We start from the raw sequence: 6,000 nt of genomic DNA, 5'->3' as shown, positions 1-6,000 counted from the left end.
CCTGTGGACACGTCAGGGAAGAACCGACTGCCATAACCATTGCCACGACGCTAAGATCACCACAAACCACCGAGATCGTCGCGATGACCCTACCATCCTCACACATCCATCAGTCCCTCCAACCGGTGCAACTCCAAGGATGATGATCCCAGGGGGAGCATGACGCATGAAGTCACCATTGTGTGATTACGATGAGATGAATATATTGCCTTTGTCAAAATTAAAACACATGCCTACCGAGTGTTTAACGAGTTACATGAGCATAACCGACTCGAATTCCCAGGCTAATAACGGAAACACGATTGATTCATGTTACTGCACGATATTGCTTCAAGTAGTAGGACTCCTCTCTCTCTCTCTCTCTCTCTCTCTCTCTCTCTCTCTCTCTCTCTCTCTCTCTCTCTCTCTCTCTCTCTCTCAGAACAAAAAGTTTTTGAACTCTTTATTATATCTTTATAATTTGAATTGGATTTAACTGTAATCCCGAACAAACTACTCGGACGGATTTCACTAGTGGTAAAATTGTTGGCGCTTGACGTAAATTATATCCTCTCCCGGACGAGAAGAGAAACGCGGCTGCGGGAGAAGAGGTTTCGCTTTTGGTGCGGGCCCTGGTGACGCACGTAGGCACATGCATGCATGCATGCACCCCTACGTCCGGCGGTTTGGCTTCAGAATAGCTTTTTTCTCCGCACAAGGTGTGGTTAATTCTTTCTTTCTCATTGTTTTTGATACGGTATCGATGCCAAGAGAACAGGCGTGAGTAAATTTACATTTGTGCAAGGAGACAACATGTGTTTTCTTCCAGTTTTTGGGCTCCTCACAGCGATCATTAGTTAGAAGTATTCCGAGACATAATTATAGATTTAGCCTTGTCACAAGATTTTCGAATACTGAGCCAGGGGTGAAGAGCTATCTTGTTTTCTTGGTAGGAATATCTTAAGAATTCGTATAACTTATTTTCTGTGCAACAATTTGGTTCGGCCAAGGAGAAATACTAGCAAAATCACCATTTTAATCCAAAGTAGAAGTACATGTTTGAGAACTCCTCTGGTCTGAAAATCTTTGCTCGGAAACAGAGAGTACTCCCTCTGGCTTCTCGTTTGAAGGATGTTGGCTTTCGTTGTGCCTGCCTGGCCCCGGCCACAACTAGTCCACGCACGGACGGAGACTGGTGTTTCTGATTCTTTGCCGTGTTTGTTTCTCTTTTGCTTTGGCTGGAACGGTACTTTGGGTGCTCGTGGCGGCGTGGAGGCCCAAGCAGATTCATGTCCCTGTCTTCCGGTGCTCCTCCTCAAGGCAGGAAAGAGGCACAAGAGGTACTTTCCTTTTGATTGGGTGCTCAAGTTTATTTAGGCTAGGCTTTCTGATTAGGGTTAGTTATTCTTAGTACAATTAAAGGTGTGCTTAGGGCACATCTAGATGTGCTCTAGTTATTGCACATCTAAGTGAGTGAATCAAGCATAAAGAGAAAAAGGAAAAAGAGAAAGAAAATATTCACACGAATCTCAATGTAAGATCAATGGCATATGACTTAGATGTGCAATACTTATGGCACATCTAGATATGCTTTAGCAAAACTGTATGATTAAGTACGACCCTAGGCTGAGTAGCGGGAGCAACTTTGTATTTGTTATGAACCCAAACGATGAGTACTTACCAATGACCACAAGTGCCAAATAAAAACACTGAACTGAAGCCCTAGACAATAGGATTGCCTTAAGTACTTGACCAATTCTTGGAGTGATGGAAACGGAACATGCCCTAAAAACTTAAAATGTACTCACACAAATAAAAAATTGGGCATGCCACTATAACAATTTGTACATGTGTTGTAAGAATTTATTATTTGTTCTTAGAGTAGAAAAGGTGAAATCTTACATGAACCTCAATGTGGATCAACGGTACTCCGTGTTGTGCGAGAGCTAAGACATCTCATGGGATTAAGAATAAGCTGCCTGAGAAACACAAAATGACAAACACATGTATAAAATGTTGTGTAAAAGGGTCTAATAATAAAACTGCTAAATCAATTTAAAATGCATTGTAAGAGAGTCGATTAATCAAACATATACACAACTAGCTCATTAAAATGTAGAACACGCCCATACAAAGAAACTAAAACATAACCAACCCTCGCGAGTCTATTTTGATTTACACGAATAATAAATCTACCATTCTATACCCCTTAGGGTTCCCAACAAATGTCTCGAGTATAGCACTAAAGAGAAGAACAAATCCAAGTACCACAATTAAGGGTGATCAGGTTGTGCTTCGATGCTGCCACCATCGCCACCATGATCGGCGTTTTCGATGTCGATCATCTCTGCACCGTCCATGGTGTCGCTTGACTGATTGTGTATCTTGGTCGGATGACCTTATGGGAGAGGTGAAATTGGAGAGATCAACGTTGTCTATGCTTTTCACGACCAATCAGCAGCACCACCTTGTAGGCAAACGAATCAAAGCCCCCCGATATTTCCTGTATATGCAACAGAAACAAAGTAGGCAGCCCTCGAAATTCAATGGCGTGCTCACGTGTACCCAATGGCATTTGTTTTTTTTTTCACGGTAAATTTTTCTTACGGTACGAATGGCGTTTGTTTATATGAGTTGTTCAAAAATATTGCACCGTGGAGTTGGTACATGCATAGTAACATCATAGGACTATCTAATTAATGTTTTTTCTTGATTGAGGATGCTTAACCTAGTTAACGAGCGCTCCTTCGGAAGCATCGCAACGATCAGCGTCACTTGGCGCGCTCTCAGCCATTCGCCACGTGTCGCGCTCTAGACGTTCCCTTCGGATTTTATTTTTTTATTTTTCTGCACACATTTTTTGCTTTTTAAACGGTTTTTTCCCGGGTTTTTTCGATGTTTTGGTTTTCTCCCGGTCTTCCTCAGCTTTTCGATAAAAAAAATCGAAAAAAAATTTCTTTTGCACGAAAAAAACACGTTTTTTTTTTCCCCTTTCGCGAAAGTCACGGTTTTTTTCGCAAGAGGCACGGTTGTGCTTTAGCGAGAGTCACGGCCGTGCCTTTCGGAAACAAAAAAAAAACGTGTTTCTGTTTTTTTTCTTTCGCGAGAGGCACGGTTGTGCTTTCGCGAGAGTCACGGCCGTGCCTCTCGGAAAGGGAAAAACGAAATGCGTTTTCTATTTTTTTTTCTTTCGCGAGAGTTACGGTTTTGCTTTCGCAAAAGGCACGGTTGTGCTTTCGTGAGAGTCACGGCCGTGCCTCTCAGAAAGGGAAAAAAATATGCGTTTTCTATTTTTTTTCTTTCGCGAGAGTCACGGTTTTGCTTCCGCGAGAGGCACGGTTGTGCTTTCGCGAGAGTCACGGCCGTGCCTCTCGAAAACGAAAAAAACGTGTTTTATGTTTTTTTTCCTTCCACAAGAGTCACGGTTTTGCTTCCACAAGAGGCACGGATGTGATTTCGCGAGAGGCACGGGCGTGCCTCTTTCGGAAAGGGAAAAAACCATGCTCCTGGTTCGGTTTTTCGCCCGGTTTTTTTCGTCTGGTTTTTTCATGAAAAAAAAAGTTCGTCAAAATCTATCAACATGGGATCTAGTTTTGAAGATCTCGACACGAGGAATTCAATGATGAAAACGGTTCGAGATTTGGACGCACGGTTTAAAAGATAAAATGTTTTGAATAAACGGATCTACGAGAAAAGGGAAAACTCACAGGTTGCGGCAAGTGACGCGCTGCATGTGCGCCACTTCTTGGAACCTGGAAAAGTGGAGTGTTCTTTGCAACGAGTACTCCTTAATTAGTGATTTCGACAATTGTCTGTGTTGGGCGAGACCTCCCGACTCGCTCCTGGTCACTATGTCTGGACGGAGACTTCCTAATAAGGACTAAATCTTTTCAAGCATGTAATTACTCCCTTCATCCGGAAATACTTATCCAAAGAATAAATGTATCTAGATGTATATTAGTTTTAGATACACTCATTTGTATCCATTCCTATGACAAGTATTTCTGAACATAGGGAGTATTTTTTACTCTCCCTTCTTATGCAAGAACCAGGGCGTACGTGGCTGGCTGACACACAGCCCTGCCCCAATAGCTCACGCAGGTACACCGCTTTTGATGCGTGCAATGGCTAAGCTGCCATTGTGACGCACGTACAACGCAGCAGCTAGCTGTCTCGCCCCGTTTCGTTTCAAAACACTCTACTCTGTATGTTTCAACCGATCGGGCCGGATAAATTGTAGCACAGTAATTAAAAGTTTCGAGTGGTATTTTTGTTTGGATTATAATCCAAAATGGGGAGCCCGTCGTCCTTTTTCTGAAAGCTTTTTTTCTAAAGCGGAGGTAAAAAAAGATCTCATATTTTAATTAATATAAGAATCATAGCAAAAAAATAATATAAGAAGATAGTTGCTTATAGTTAATTAATGAAAAGCCGGATGAAAGCTGTCAAAACGATATCTCACACAAACCATTGTGAAGAAAACCTCACAGAGCTGGCACATTGACATCATCGTCATCACTTCTCCTAGACAAACGCTATTGCCATCCATTCTCTTTGAGTAAGCAACCATTAGCCCAGTCTACACCTGCAGAGGCCATGTAAGGCCATTTGAAGACCCATGCCAATCACTCAGTCATTCGTGATGGGGACAACTAGCTCCGATTTTGATGGAGAGCTATGAAGGAGAACTATGGAAGATAACCGAACAAACCACCTGCCGCTCGTCATCGTTGCCATCCGGACCCCACCACCTTAGCTCTGACTTCGCAACTACACACAACCCGAGACAATCCAGCGACACACCGAAGAAGAGCCGGCTATCACAACCATTGCCGTGAGCCCTACACCGCTCACCCCACCGTTGTTGCCATAGAAGCCGCAACACCATCACCACCAACAACAACGACCGTCGTGATAACCCCCACCATCCTCCTGAACCCACTAGTCCCACCAACCAGTGACCGCTCCAAGAACAATGCCTCGAGGGGAGGACCATGATGGAGGACGTGAACACCGTCTGATCCCGATGAGATGAATATATTACCATTTGTCAAAATAAAAAAGGCCGAATAAGCAAATAATAATTTTTGATATGATCAAATGAAACAATACATGCCCTCCGTGTGTATATCATTCTACACTTCCTATCAAAGACCTCTTCTATAAGATGAATGACAAGAAGGACCACATGAGGCACAACAATGATCAAGACTATCATACCCATGATGCATCCACGGACATGCAACCAACCGTGTTTGTCAAGTGAAATAATTTGTAGAGCGCATAAGGGTTACAACATTGGCAGTAAGAATGATCTTTGTGAGGGCCGAAAAACACACACAAAAATATCTTCTATGTTGCTCAGGCTTTTCTGCCGCAGTGAGGGCCGTCAATGTTAGGGTTGTCACAACGAGACATCGGAATCCTTTCTTTCAATGCCAAAAGACACGTCGGTTAGGTTGCACAAAAATAAAACTAATAATTCGGTGAGAAATTTATAAATTTCTTCATACAAATATGAAAAATGTCCATGCAGTACAAAAATTATTGTTTCTCGTTATATTAAAAACAAGAAGTGAAATCTTATGTGGATCTCAACGTGGATCAACGATTATGGCATCGACTAATAACTAAGAGATCTCAGCTGATTGAGAGAGTAAAAATATTCATTAACTCAACAAAAAATATAGTGTAAAGGAGTCAATCATATACGTAACCGCGAGGAAACCGCAACACAGAAGAAGGCACATCTGCTACATTGCTTAGGCACCGAGACCACGGAAAGTGCATCGGGGCTAGGCTCATCATTGTGAGGCATCACGATCCTCTCTCTCCATGCTTAAAGAGACGTCGATCAGGTTGTGCTTCGCCCCGTCGTTGTCACCATAGTCACGGATTTCGGCATCGACCATCTCTACGCCTTCCTTGGGCTCGCTTGATTGCTGTTGGATCTTATGGAAATGATATACCGTGGAGGATGAAATTTGAGGGGTTAGTGCTGCTCGGCTTTTCACGGTAAAT

Source organism: Triticum aestivum, chromosome 6A (genome assembly GCF_018294505.1).
Source record: "Triticum aestivum cultivar Chinese Spring chromosome 6A, IWGSC CS RefSeq v2.1, whole genome shotgun sequence".
NCBI lineage: Eukaryota > Viridiplantae > Streptophyta > Magnoliopsida > Poales > Poaceae > Triticum > Triticum aestivum.
The sequence above is the reverse complement of the archived record's forward strand: the minus strand, read 5'-3'. Positions refer to the sequence as shown.